General features: G+C 37.3%; 1 protein-coding gene and 1 non-coding gene across 2 annotated transcripts in view; one reads left to right on the forward strand and one right to left on the reverse strand.

Moving 5' to 3' along the window:
• Positions 1 to 15,713, reverse strand: part of Kcnk2 (potassium two pore domain channel subfamily K member 2) — a 162,695-nt gene that overhangs the window by 126,034 nt on the left and 20,948 nt on the right. The gene's annotated exons all lie outside the window — the stretch shown is intronic.
• On the forward strand, positions 12,644 to 12,750 carry LOC150058395 (U6 spliceosomal RNA). Its single transcript, XR_016536946.1, has one exon. It is a non-coding gene; the product is annotated as a U6 spliceosomal RNA (small nuclear RNA).

Here is a 15,713-nt window from a genome sequence, read left to right on the forward strand (position 1 = left end):
TGATACTTTCTCTGCAGAATTAATTAGTTCATACCTCAAATTTAACCTCAAAGTCTCAAAGCATGAACAAAATATAAACAAGATCTTTGCCACAATATAATATAAATGGCCTTTAATCCAATTTCCAGTTGAATCATTTTTATTATATGAAACTCCAACTAGTCTTCAACTGTTTGCATTCTTATTGGCATTTTCTGTCATCTGAGCTCACACCAGAAATGCCCATTAAATTTCACATACTGAATTCTAGGCCTTTTCTAACTAGTTTCTCCAAACACGTCCAATTTCCTTCCATGAACCAGTTCCAAGAGCTTCTAGACAACATGGTCAGGTTTAGTCACACAAATAATTCCCCTTCTCAATACTATTCTGTGAGTCAGATTTTGTGGGTATGACAAAATACCTAAAAAAACAACTTGAGGGAGGAAGAAGTTATTTTGGTGCCTGTCTCAAGGTTTCAGTCTACAAAGTCAAGAAGGGCATGGTAAAGCAAATAATCTCACATCATGTTGACCAAAGCAGAGGGAGTATACTTATACTAGCTGACTTTCTTCTTTGCTCCCTTTTATTTTAGCTTATAGGATAGAGTGATTCTTTGTTAGTCTTCTCTGGAAACAATCTCACAGGTACACAATTCAGAGATAACTTGAGTAGTTCCTAACCTTTACTAATCTCCTAGGCATGTTTCAATTCCATCAAGGTGACAATCAAGATTAAGCATCACATGCACATCTTAATTTCTTAATTTCGCTTCATACTCCTACTTCTAGTTTGCTATTGCCTCAAGCACAGATTTAATCAGAGGATTGGGTAATCAAACTATGTAATGGCTATAGCTGGAAAATGGCTAGGGGCAGGTTTTATAAAATGAACATCAGTTGACTTAAAAAAAAAACAAGAGTGATACAGGTAAGGAATTGAATTACAGTGGTAAGGAATTTACAAGTAGTCTTTACCACAAATATTATATATTATTACTAACATTGTTTCTGTTCTATTGATGGGGCAGTTAAGCATCGAGACAGCAATAAATGAACAGGAATTACACATGATTTTGTTATTTTCATGGTCTCAATGAACTTTCATCCCTGAAGATTTGGCCTTAAAATACATGGTGTGTTGCTAGGATTGTAATCCTAGCTGCTCGGGATCTGAGGATTGCTCTTAGAAGCCAACCCAAGCAGGAAAGTCCATGAGTCTCCTATTTCTAATGAATAACCAAAGAGGAGCAGAGCTGTGACACAAGTAGTAGAGCACTAATCTTGAGCAAAACACTCAGGGAGCAGTGCCTAGGCCCTGAATTCAGACCCCAGGATCAGCACGCACACACATGCATACACATATGACACACACACACACACACACACACACAAAGTGGTGTGACATTTCCTTCTTACAAATGTTCTTCACATGTTTCTCCTTTTCTAAACAAACTCAAAAAAAAATAGAACTGCATTTCAGATAGCAGCAGTCATACAAAGGGAAGTTTAACCTGGGAGGCTGAGAGAAATTAAACAGGATAATTTCTCTTAGAAGCTTTAAAAGTATGTGCTGGGATTTGTGATCCACAAGTAACTGCGTATACAAGAGAAATTTCTGGTTATTTGCGGGATAGCAAGCGGGAGGTCTCCAGCTTAGGTTTCTGTTGTTTGGTTGTTGCCATTTCTCAAGATGATCAGATCAATAGCAAATGCCATTACTTCCTCTTATAAGCCCAATAAACTTCCCTGCCAGATACGTAATTCCAGTCAGGGAGCAAAAGGTTTAAGCACAATGAATGGATGAATGGAGTCTGGGAAGAAAATACTGCAAAAAGAGTAGAGTGCCTTTTCTCTTTATTCACACTGGAAAGGGGATTCAATGGTGTTCGTTTTACTTCCTCCTAATGAAAGTAAAGCTCTTGTATCTCTAGAGAGAAAAATGTGTCTCTTTCCTGTGGACCTCACATGAACTCTAAGAATGTACCTGACACTACGCAAGCAGTTCTTTGAAAATGGCTTATGGAATCTTCTCTGACATCAATATGCAGTGGAATACTCCTGTGCTGATTGTTTGATTCCATAGCTTGCTTCATGTGTGTACCTGAAGAACTGATATGTGTGTGCCACCATCTCCAAAATCAAAACCCACTCTGCGTGACTAGGAGGTGCGAGACACTTGTGTGAAGGTGGTGTACATAAAATTGCATACATGCTAGATTTTTCTCTCTGTGTTTTTGATGATATCATATATTCATGCAGCTTAGATCCTTGCTCTGCTGTGTATTTTAGACTGGTGTATACCATACATCTTAGGTCTGACTCTCTATGAGTTTGGGAATAAGCACATAACACTTCAAGAGATACAGTGCCACAGGTGTTTTTACATAAAATAAACTAATTGTTCAAGGTCAAAATTTCCAGAATCTTCACGTATTCTAGACTCAATGGTATATCATGATACCTATTTAATATGCATGAGGGCAAATACCAGAGAATTCTATGTTCATTGTCTAAATTAGTGATCTAGCACTTCAATTACGTGCTCACATTCAAAACAGTAACTAAAAGACATTTTACTTCCTCCTAATATTTAGAATTTGATAGAGGCAAATAGAAATTAACATTCTGGAAAACATAAACTGGTGGGGAGGACATAGAGAGAAGTACTGAGAATAGTTTTTCTGCCCAAGCCTTGATCAGTTTTGAAACAGCTCTTTCTCATTCCTGGAAAAAAAATGTCCTCACTCAGGTCCCATTATTCTTGTCTCCACATATTTTTATGATCTACCTTATCACCTGCTGTTTTTAGAAAGACACACTAACTACCTTGACACTGAGCTTGCACATCTTTCCTTCTGCACAGTGATGTTTTCCTGTTCCCAGCAGAGGAGCCCATGAGATAATCAACCATTTCAAACATGCACTGGCTATGTGTCTAGGGAAGCACTGAGCAGAATATAGGACCTTTATACGCATATGATGCATTACTGACTCCTAGTGTAGGGATGGATGGTCAAGAAAACAAAACAGCCTTTGAGTTCTCCATTTTCTCACACTGGCCTTAGGGCTTGGGCAGTGAGAACTAACATTTACAAGGATCTGTGTAGACCTCTGCTGACTTGGGGTAGAAAGACTAAAAATTCCTTTTGACATTTTCCCAACTATCAATTGGCTCTGTACTAATACATATGGCATTGATCATGCTGAATTAAGGGAAACCTCAGCATCGATTACAGGTAGATTACTTTGATCAGGGAATTACTATTTACAGAAAGAACCAGGCTCAAAAAAAATACAGTTGCAACTCAAAAAGTTGTCATCTTGTATCTTAGGAGGTCTGTGATATTATTTATTTAAGGTGGAGACTTACTGAGATTAACTGTGAAAAGACAGCTTTGAAAAGTCGTAATACACAAAAATCAAAACATGCAACATCTAGGGCTCCGGCTTATTTCAAGAGCTTATTTGATAGAATAGCGGTTATCAGAAGCTGGGGAGGGTAGAGATGAGGGAGAATGCAGAGAAAAGATAGTGAATAAGGGCAGGAGGGCAGATGGATTGAAAGGATCACTTTCTAATCTTCTTCAGCTCGGTTGGATAGCAACCAAGAACAGTAGTTCATTGTACATTTCAACATAGCTTGCAGAGAGGATTTTGAATGCTCCCAGCATAAAGAAATGATAAGTCTTTGAAATGATGATGTGTCATTTAGTCCAATATGATTACTACCACCTACGGTAAGTAAACAGTTGCTCAAAATACAGCACTGCACCCTAAGTCTTCGTTCTATGCTTGTAAGCCAGAAACACAATGTGAAAGAGAAAACACATTCATTTTTTCCCTGTTGACTCTTTCCTAAAATTTCCTGTCTAAAATTATTGTATGAATTAGAGCACAGAAATGTTGAAATTAACTTCAGTATCGCAAATAACTTCTGGAAAATGTATATTACGGTTCTACTTTTACAGTTATTAATTAGTCCCTTTTTGCAATACGTTTCATCCAGAGGTGACCTACAGGTTTCACATTTGCTAGCCAGGAACACTACCACTTGAGCCATATCTCCATTACAAAAAATTCTTTTGGCACAAAATATTTTTACCAGTTAACTTAATTATAAGTTATTATTTGTGTATTTCTAAATTTTAAAACACAAAAACAGGAGATAATATTTTATTTTTATAAAATTATCTAGGCTTAGCTGGATACTGGTGGCATAGGCCTATCGTCCTAGCTACTCAAGAGGCTGAGATCTGTGGTTCAAAGTCAGCCCAGGCATGACAGTCTGTGAGACTCATAACTCCAATTGACCACTATAAAACTACAAGTTTTTCTATGACTCAAATGGTAGAACAGTAGCCTTGAGCTGAAGAGACAGGGGCAGTTCCCAGGCCCAGAGTTCAAGCCCCACGTCTCACCAAAAAAAAAAATAAATAAGTTTTCAAAGACAGAAATTTCATAGGGGCCAATGGATCTGGTGATAATTCAACAAAATCAGTATCTATTTATGCAAAGCACTTCCTTTCACCATGCTACACAGTCTTTTTTTGTCCCTGAGGTTTCAAAACTGAAAACACAAACACCACATTTTATAGCAGAAAAACCAAACTTTCCCTCGTTTCACAGTCTTTATATATTAACACAACTCTTGAAAAATAGTAAAGTAATAGGGAATTGAGCATTTAATTCCTGAGTATAAGGGGTGTGTGTGTGTGTGTGTGTGTGTGTGTTTCATCTTTAAGGATTTTTTTCCTATACACATACTTTTTTAATGTTAAAAGCTATCTCTATAAAACATAGGGCTGTTCCATTTCTCAAATGGTATTTTCCAAAGCAAAACCATTTCTAATGTGATCTTGCTGCTATTTATCCAAAGATGGCCCAAGGACAAATCCATTAGGCTCTATTTTTCTGGATGTGACCTAGAATTTGTAAGTCTTAATATCAGTGAATTGCTCTTATGAAAACCCTTTCTTGTGATGCTAACTTTCCTGTGAAGACTAGAACTACTAATGTAGTTAATTATATGTAGAATGTGTTCTTGTATCCCACAGAAAGCTTCAGAATTTTACTTGTAACATTCTAGAGTTGTTTGTATACTAGAACAGATGCCTGTGTCTTGCAAGTGGTAAGTCCTTCAACACAGTAAGCACACCAAATTGACTGTACCAACTTCAGCATCGGGAAAAATCTGAGCACTCTTACAGAAGGCACATAGCTGTTGACAGGACATAACCAGGGAGTAACAGAATAGCAACTTTTGTTTTTAGGTGAGAATTCCCCCCAAAGACCTATCCTATTGTAAACACATTCTCTGTTTTGGATAGCTATTCAAAGACATCTTTTATTAAAAAAAAATATTCAAGGCTAAACTATACACCAATTGAAGGAGCTAGCTTTCAGATAATCACCCAAGGTCAGAACTTTCAGATGTATCTATGAAAATGAGTAAAGATTAGATGCACATTTTTGAGTTCCTTTAATATGCATGTAGGAAAAACACAAGATAAACATAATCCTTTAAAAGCCTTTATCTCACAATTTCTCTCAAGGCCATCTTTGGATAAACAACAGTAAGATTACAGTCCTCTTTGAAGTTGAGTTTGCAAAGGAAAATTGTTACGTTCAAAAAAGCGTTTGCATCTTACCACAGCCCACTGAGGGACATAATTAATGACAGAAAGCTCCAAAGTTCCTCCCCAGTCTAATACTTGGTTTGCAATAAGAACACTAGAGTTATTTTACTGATAGGAATAGTTATTGCCTCAGTCCTTAGCTAATAATAAATTGGTATTTAACTTTGTTCATTTGTTAAAAGAAAGTTTTACCAATACACAATCAACAAACACATACATACACACAAGTATACTGTACATACACAATACACATCTTACCTCAAGTATCAAGTAGTAGAATACCACTATGATCAACCAGGATATTTAGTGGTAATATATTTTCATATCTCTTCATCAAATTACATTCATTTATTGTTTCTTTCCTTTAGGATTCTTTTACCATACAATTACAAATATTACATGGTAATCAGCTAATCAATTAATTAAATCAGCTATACAGTTACTTTAACAAACCACCATACTTTTTAATATTCAATCTAACTCTCCTAATTTTTTTTTGGCTTAAAAAATGTGGATATTTTAATTTGTTCAAAACAGAATCATTTATAAATCTCTCCCCTCCCCCACCAAGTCTGCCTTTCTTCTTTTCTTGTATTTCTTTTTTTTTCTTTTTTATATATTTTTATTGTAACTAATAAAAGGGTTACATGATATTTGCCAGATAGAAGGTGCATTAATTCACATATATTGATACCCTTTCACGTGTCTTGGTCCCCATTACCCTCCTCTCCCCCTGTCTTGGTTTCCTCCCTTCCCTGTCCAATTTCAAATAACCAAATACAAATAAATCCAATATATCAGATAACAAAGTGAGATATTGTAACAATATGATATGACCCAGGGCAGCAAAAGAGATGAGAGATAACATAGTACATTAAGGACAACATTCGTTATATGGCTTTTGTTTCAATATCCTGGAGGTCTTTTCAATTAGCTTCATACTGTATGGCCTTATGTATCAAGGTTTTGCTCTATTGCAGATCTCTACTAGGAGAGCCCAAGGTTTCTACTGATTATGACAAATGAGGGAACCATTGAGCCTAAGTTCCTTTGAGTCTGGCTTACTTCACTTAATATGATTTTTTCTAAGACTTTCCATTTCCTAACAAATGGGGAGATGTCATTTTTTTCTGACAGCAGCATAGAATTCCATTGTGTACAAATACCACAACTTGTTGATCCACTCATCAACTGAGGGACATCTAGGTTGGTTCCATGTTTTTGCTATGGTGAATAATGCTGCAATGAACATTGTTGTGCTAGTGGATTTAGTATAACTCTCCTAATTTTATAACTGAGAAAACTGAGCAACACAGATAAACTAGAATTGAAATCCAGATCTTCTGACTTTAACAATCTCAGTTCTTTTCAGTTAAATTATCTTCCTTTTCAGCCTGGGTTTTAAAACATCGCTAGAGCCAGGCACCACTGGCTCACATGGGTAATCCTAACTACTCAAGGAGGCTGAGTTCTGGGGATCACAGTTTGAAACCAACTCAGGCCAAACAAGTTTTCTGAGACTCTTATTTCCAATTAACTAGCAAAAAGCCAGAAGTAAAGGCCTGGCTTATACAAGACAGTATCAGCCTTGAGTGAAAAAGCTAAAGAAGAATCCACTGTTTGCCCTGAGATCAAACCCCAGTACTGGTACCAAAACAAAAGAGATAGGCCGGGAGTTTGACCTAGTGGTAGAGTGCTTGCCTAGCATGCATGAAGACCCAGGTTCGATTCCTCGGTACCACATACATAGCAAAAAGCTGGAGTGGTGCTGAGGCTCAAGTGGTAGAGTGTTAGCCTTGAGAAAGTCCAAGGACAGTGCTCAAGCCCTGAGCCCAAGCCCAGGACTGGCAAAAAAAAAAGAGAGATATTACTAGATATTTTTATATAAATCAAAACAATCTGGATTAAAGAAAGATTATTCACAGATTTCTTTCAGAAAGGAATCACCAGATACAATGTTTTGGGCAAACCTCCAAGAGATGGATAGCATTTTTAACTAGTTCAAGAGAAAGCACCCTCAATTAGACAAGATGTGATCACAAATGCAACAAAATGATTTGGTTAGTGCTTGTTCCTCTGAACCACTGTCCTGTCTGTGATTTTCTGTGTAAATAATGTCTGTGAAACTACGAACTCTTACAGAGAAAAGGCCATATGGTTTGGAGCCAATATATCCCCTAAAGATCTATTTACTAAAGGCCACATGCTACTCTCTGGTGCTATCAGGTGGCAATGGAATGGTAGAAGGCGCCTACCTCTCCTGTTAAGAGGAACTAGTAGAAAGAAGGGAGGGCATTTGGTGTATGCCCTGAAAGGGAATGTTGGTACCCTGACCCCTTCATCTCTGTTTTCTTCCCAGCCCCATAAGGTAAACAGACCTCCTCTGCCCTGTGTGCCCAGCATGACACTTTGTGCTATACAGGTCCAAAGTGATGGGGGTGAGGAAGAGGTTGTTCAAATAATCACATGCTGAAAGTTCTACAAACAAATTCTTCCTCCTAAGCAGTTGATCTCCTCAGTGATGGATAGCCAACAGTGGAGGATTCTGTGGCCAAAAAATGTCTAATAGACTATGCCCATTAATTAATATCTTAAGTTATACACCCTAAAATATTATTTATAAACTCCTTGATTAATCTGAAAGTCACCAACAGTGACAATTGTTTCTCAATCCTGGACCATCCCCTCAGTACACACAAATTAAAGTAGTCTGCACATTTTAAGGACAAATACCTGAGTATGAAACTCAGTAAATTTTGGCAAAATAGCAAAATCTGATGATATAACTTTCTTGAATATCAACATTAATTTCAGAGAGAGACACAGAATAATTCCATCCTCCTTTAAGAAAAAAGTTTAGGGCTGGGAGTTTGGCTTAGTGATAGAGTGCTTGCCTAGCATGCACAAAGACCCAGGTTCAATTCCTTGGTACAACATACATAGAAAAGAAACTCAAGTGGTAGAGTGCTAGCCTTGAGAAAGCCCAAAGACAGTGCTCAGGCCCTGAGCCCAAACCCAGGACTGGCAAAAAAAAAAAAAAAAAAAGAAAAGAAAAAGAAAAAAATTCAAATGGTCATTTGCTATAACCTTGGATCAGAATTACAAGAGAAAAAAATTAAACATTTAAATTTTAGCTTAAATACTCATCAGCTCTTCTTACCAGCTATCACTCGTGTTCTGGGAATCGGGAACATGTATTATTGTATCTTACAACTTCTTGAAGCAGCTTCTACTATCGTCAGTTTGCAGACAAAGAAACTAAAGCTTAGTCAAAGTCAGTCATTAAAGAGTAGCAAATCTATTCAAACCATTAGCATCCCACAATGGAAAGATAAGTGAGATATAGTGTTCTCATTGAGTATTGGGTTCATGACACACTGAGGACTGCCGCTGGACATCTAATATATTTCCTCACTTTCACTACAGATGAGGTGGTGGACGGGGAGGAGAGGAGTGAAACTTGAGAATGTAAATGTCTCAGAGAAAGTCAGGCCTTGGACTGACATTCTTCCGCAATTCTTTGTTGCTTGGTTGGTTCTGATTCTGGAAGCAACTCTGGGTGTACAGTAAACCCACACCCATCCATGACCCACCACAGCCACACAATATAGAATCTGTGGAGACCTTTAGATGTTGATAGCTCTGTTGATATTATTACTGGGTGTGCTGTTGGTTGGCACTGTAAGTTGTTGCTTGGCTAAGCCTACTAGAGACAAGAAAACTGGTTTGTTCAAGACTTTAAATCATGCCCGAGATAAGATAAGCTATCACAAAAGTATCTTCAGTTAGTGTCAGAAACCGCCCTTCCTCACCAGCAGTTACCTTGATTAAGTATGAAGACTTATTTACATTAAGCTTCAAGACCCTATTGTCTCATTAGCCATGTAGTTGTATAAACTAAGGCTCTCTTAAGAGAATAAGGGAACCTCAATAAGTTGTATCGACAGCCTAAGTAACTGTCACTCAGTTACTTAGAAGCAGAGCCAAGTCTGGTGTAATCATAATGAATAATGTCTTTAAAAGTCAACCCAGCCTACTTTCTGGTTCCATTCTGTGACTGAATTAAGAGGGTGGTTTTAGGCAAGTCTTTATCTAATTATTTCATCATTATCTTATGTATAAACTGGAAATAATAATAGGACTTTCCTTAAATGCAATCATAAGCTAAGCGCTATGATTCATGCTTGTAATCTTTGCCACTCAGAATTTAGAGATCAGGAAGATTGTAGTTCAAGACCAGCCCTGGTTAGTATGACTCCATCAAAGAAAGAAGGAATGAGAAAATAAAAGAAAGGAAAGAAGAGAAAAGGGGAAAAGAAAAAAATGGAAAGAAGAAAGAGAGGGAGGGAGGAAGGGTGGGTAGAAGGGAAAGAGGAAGGAAAAAGGAGAAAGAAAACATAAATGTTATATAGTACTAATTACCTATACAAGCCTCTAAACTGGATAAATTATCATTTTCTTAATAGATAAGTCATACCTCAGACTGTGGGCTCAATTAGCTTCTGTCCTCAGCAGTCAAGTACTAAACATCAAGTACTTAGCAAAGGCACTGGAATACATTAAACTTCAGCCTGGGGGTGCCATCTACCTCCCATGTTTGTCCTTTTCCATTTCCAAAATTCACAAATAATGGCACTCCACTGTTCTACACAGTGGTATGGCAGATTGCTCCAGAAAAAATAAAAATCACTGTGTTAAATGGCTGTCAGATAAGCTCACCTTTCAGAAGTAATTTTTTTTCTAAAGGATAAGCTTTCTGGAAAGACAGATTTACCCTTCCCTTCTGGAAGAGCTATAATCACAGCTATTGTTAGCTATATAAAACAGAAAGATAGTAAAAGCAAGATTAGAGTAACTTTTATATTTTTTTAAGTCTCACAAAATTGAGAACAATTAAGGAACTGTCAGCCAAAATGTCACTCTTTTGGCTTTCATATGAGCAAAATTCACCCAATGGCTCCCAAACTGATTTCTCATTCTTTGCAGATCATATATTACATATTATATATTATGTGTATAGATATGATGTACAGAGGGGTTACAGTTACATAAGTCAGGTAAAGAGTACATTTCTGGTTTTGGATGCTTTTGTTTCCTTTGGTTTTATTTTGTGTTGGTTCATAGATTATCTTCAAGTGACAATTTGCATCTTGTTTTCCCTCAAGTACAAGTAGTGGGCATCCTTTCATTCCTTCAGCATCATCTGCCCAACCTAATTTCTGCCCTGACTAAAATCTTAATTCCCTTCTTTTGATACCATAATTGTTTCCATGGCAACAACAAAAGCTGTGAGCAAATTCTCTGCTGCAGGTGAAAATAATCACAACATATTGATAAAACCATCTTAAGATACTATTTTCATGTAAACGACCTACAAGAGGAGAGAAAGAAGGAAGAGAAAAGAGAGGTAAAGTGGCATTTAGAAAACAGAAGTGTTTGAAATAAAGTAATTTCCAGTGGTTTCCAGGATGTTTAAAGAAGAGACACAGCCCAGAGAACTTTGAATAGTTCTACCTCCTGCTCAGTCACTGTTCACAAGGACAATTTCTTTAAAATTTACTGGAATGAAGGAAGAACGTACCTTACGCATGCAATCAGTTGTTTCCATTTGAGTAACCCTTTGCAAGTTCAATGGGGTAAAAGGAGATATACACGGAATAAAAACAAGAAATTATTCCAGAGCTTATCTGTAATATTACAAATTTACATGACAATATTTACAAGCAATAGTTTAATGAATAGAGTGTGGACACAGATTTTCCTTTTGAATACTTCACAGCTCATTCACACTCAACTCTTCTTTTTAATGATATATTTACTATCTTTAGGCAGTCGTAAAAAGGAGTTACCACTCCGCATCTCACTTAACAAGGACACACAAGTCGTAATGCCTGGAGAACATGAACAGAAGAATTAGTGTGTCTAAGCCAGGCACCAGTGGCTCACTCCTGTAATCCTGGCTACTCAGGAAGCTGAAGTCTGAGGACCATGGTTCAAAGCCAGCCCAGGCACAAAAGTCTTATCTCCCAAAAGTCTTAGCTCCAGTTAACCACAAGAAAATGGGAAGTGGTGCTGTGGCTAAATGGTAGGGCAGTAGCCTTGAGCTGAAGAGCTCAGGGACAGCACCCAGGCCCAGAGTCCAAGCCCCATGACAGACAAAAAAAAAAAAAAAAGGTGTGTCTCTAATATTTGGAATGAAATCATGTCCCAAAGGATGTTAATAAGCCTTTGTATAAAGAATTGAAGGAGGAGGATTCTAGAGAAAGCTTTCCTTCAAAGACCTCTATACTCCTGAATAGCATGTATTTTTGTGTAGTTTTCCTGATGACTTGCAGAGACTTGGATCTATAAGAAATCCAAGAAAACATAAGCCAGGGGACTGACTTCTTTGCCAGCTACTTGGATGAGAAAAAAAAAAAAGGAAACTAGAGATCTAGAAGCTTTTCCTGACATCTTAGAAGAAAAATTTTAAAAAGCACACACATCACAGCTATCTATCTACAACTACCTTTGAGTACCTCTCAAGGAAAAAGAGAATAAATGTAATAGTCCTTAATACCAACGATAGGAATCACTAGGGTTGTCACAAATATTTTTAAAAATTAATGATAAGGACATATTTTATAATGCAATGGTAATAGATCTGATGAGACTGACATATATCCTTGATAAGACCCACTACTATCAAAACTGACAAAGAAAAATAAGCTATCTTCTTATTGCTAATGCTAGTAAGTTAAATGAATATTAATGATGAATTTATTCATATATTCATATTAATGGTGAAATAATGGAATTCTTAGTTTAAAACTTCCCCATACACACATACACACACATGCACACACAAACACACACAAAATTCTAAGCTTGATAAAGTTTACTGGTGAAGTCTACTAGGGTACTTAAATAAAAAATCATTTAAACATGTCTTTCAGAAAATAATGAAAAAAATACTTTTAACATTTTATGAGGCCATCATAACCTTTAGCTCAAAGTCTGACAATGTCATTACAAAAGAAAGGAAGGGTGCTTCTTTTGGCAGCACATATACTAAAATTAGAATGATACAGAGAATATTAGCGTGACCCCTGCACAAGGGTGACACAAGCATTCCATAGTTTCTGTTAAGTAAAGTAAGCCAGGCCCACAGAAAAAAAAGTGCATGTTTTCTCTCATATGTGGAAGCTAGAATTAGTTTATAAACACATAAATAAATACATCATATGGTGTACAAGTATCTGCAAATATATTAACTGAAATATAACAGATTCAGGGGAGAACTCAAAATAATGAAATGGCTTAGAAAAGTAAAAATCAAAGTTCAACAAAATAAACACTGGAAAATGAGGTCAGGTGGGGTCAAGAAGAGAAGAGTGGATGAACGAAGAGAAGTGGGGGAGAATGTAGGGGAAAGTTCCATGTACATCACTTAAAAAGTGATAGAAAGGACGTGTTGGGGAGGGATGGGTGATAATGTTAAAAGTCGTGGTGGCTCATGCCTGTAGTCCTGGCTACTCAGGAAGCTGGGATCTGAGGGTCTTGTTGGAAGCCAGCTAGGGCAGGAAACTTGGTAAGACTCTGATCTCCAATAAAACTACTCAGAAAAGACAGAAGTGGCAAGGGGCTGAGATTTGAGGATCAAGGTTTCACGCCAGCCCGGGAACAAAAGGACCTGAGACTCTTATCTCCAATTAACCTCTAGAAAATAGGAAGCAGGGCTTAGCTCAAGGGTAGGGCGGTAACCAGCCTTGAGCTGAAGAGCTCAGGGACATTGCCCACACTGAGTTTATGTCCCGAGACCCACAAAAAATTAAAAAAATGCCAGAAGTGGTGCTGTGGCTCCAGTGGTGGAGTGCTCGCCTAGAGTAAAAGAATTGCAGGGACAGCGCCCAGGCCCAGAGTTCAAGTCCCAAGAAATAAAGAAGGGACATAGGAGAGGGAGAGAGAGGGAAGGAGGGAGGCAGGGAGGGAAGGAAGGAAGGTAGGAAAGAAGAAAGGGAAGAAGGAAGAGATGGTGTTGATCAAGACCCGTTGTATTTATACACTGCTTTGTTGAATTACAATTCCGATGTGCAACTATGTAAAGGTAATAATTTTTTAAAGAAATAAAAGAGAGAGTTGAGTGTCATAGGCAAAAGAAATTGAGCTTTCATCATAACTTTCTTAGGGGTCTCATTTGTTGGGGTACATCTTTGCATGGACTGAATGAAGAGAAAAAGCACTACAGGAAGATTAAACTTTCACAAACGAGCCTGTCTTATGTTGTTGAAGGTTAATAGAAATATTGGAGAAAGAAAATTATTAAAAAGAAAGGAAGAGGGCCAGGAGTTTGGCCTAGTGGTTAAAGTGCTTGCCTAGCATGCACGAAGACCCGGGTTCTATTCCTTGGTACCACATACATAGAGAAAAGCCGGAAGTGGTGCTGAGGCTCAAGTGGTAGAGCTCTAGCCTTGAGAAAGTCCAAGGATAGTGCTCAGGCCCTGAGCTCAAGCCCAGGACTGGCAAAAAAAAAAAAAGAAAGGAAGAGAGGGAGGGAAAGGGGTCAGAGAAGGAGCAAAATACCATATGAACTTGGAGCTGAAAATCCTTAACAAAATATTAATAATTCAAGTACAGAATTATGGGGAAAGATCAACCTGTCATAACCAATTCCATTTATCTCAAGAACATGAAATTGGCTACAATGTGAAAATCTATCAGTGTAATTCACCATCTTAATATAATAAAGGGTAAAATAAAACCATATGAACATTACAGCAGATGCAAAAAAAATTCAACAAAATTCTTCACTCAGTCATGATTAAAAAGAAAATCTCTCAGTAACTTTATGGTCCTGATAAAAGTTCATTGCTTGAAAAAGGAAAGAAAAAAGGAAGAGAAAGAGAAAGCAAAAAATAGCAGTAGCCCATAATATAGGCTATATAGTGGTAAAATAGTGCATTAAAGGCTTTGCTCTTCTTTTTCTTTTTTTCTCAAATTCTTTTCCCACCTTGCTCCTCCTACCATCTGCCTCTGCCTCTTCATTTCACCATAGTGCTAATAATTAAATCCAAGATAACACAAGATAAGACTCTACTACTGAGCTATCAAAACTTACTTTGCCTTTTTAAGATCAGGACATCTGTTGTCAGCAATTGAATATTGAACTGAAGTCCTAGCAAAGTCAACAAGGCAAGAAAAAAAGAGGAATTAAGAATTGAGGACAGGGGCAAGGAGTTTGGCCTAGTGGTAGAGTGGTCGTTTAGCATGCATGAAAACCCGGGTTCAATTCCTCAGTCCCACATACACAGAAAAAGCTGAAAGTGCTATGGCTCAAGTGGTAGAGCTCTAACCTTGAGAACGCCCAAGGATAGTGCCCAGGCCCTGAATTCAAGCCCCAGGAGGCAAAAAAATAAAAAAGAATTGGGGGCAGGCAGGAATGAGGGGAGCAGCAAATCAATTCTTTATAGTACTGATGGGCATCTTAGAAAATTATAAAAGCAAATCTTGGTATTAATCAAGACTGTAGGATACCAAGATAAAATGTCAACACTCCAAAATCAGTTGAGTTCTTATATTAGCAACAAACAAAGAGAAAATGAAATTAAGGAAACAATAGCACATATAACACTACTAAAATCCATAAAATGTTAAGGGACAAATTTTACAATGTATTTGCAAAATCTATATATTGAATCCTACAGATCTTAGTTAAAGCGCATGGAAGAAAACTTAAATAAATGAAGAACTGTAGCGTGTTTAAGAACCAGAATATTCAGTCCTGTTAAAAGACACTCTCACTAAATCCAGTTCCAAATTTAAGAGAGTCCAGTTTAAAAACTCAGTCATCACTTTAAAGAAATAGATGGGATGATTCTAAGATTCACTTGAAAATATAATAAAAATATTGAAGACAAATAGTAATAAAGAAAAACAGACACTAGAATTTCAATAATTTCTACAAAGCCACTGTCATAAAGACAGTATGATAGTAATAGAAAAATGGAAGAACAGATCAATGTAGCAGAAAGAAAAGTCCAATGTACATTTATACAGATGCAGACAACTTGTTTTCAACAGAGGCTCCGAAGCAGGGCAAGGGAGGAAAGGAATGCCT

The sequence above is a fragment of the Megascapheus bottae genome, chromosome 10, assembly GCF_031878675.1.
Source record: "Megascapheus bottae isolate mThoBot1 chromosome 10, mThoBot2.hap1, whole genome shotgun sequence".
Classification (NCBI taxonomy): domain Eukaryota; kingdom Metazoa; phylum Chordata; class Mammalia; order Rodentia; family Geomyidae; genus Megascapheus; species Megascapheus bottae.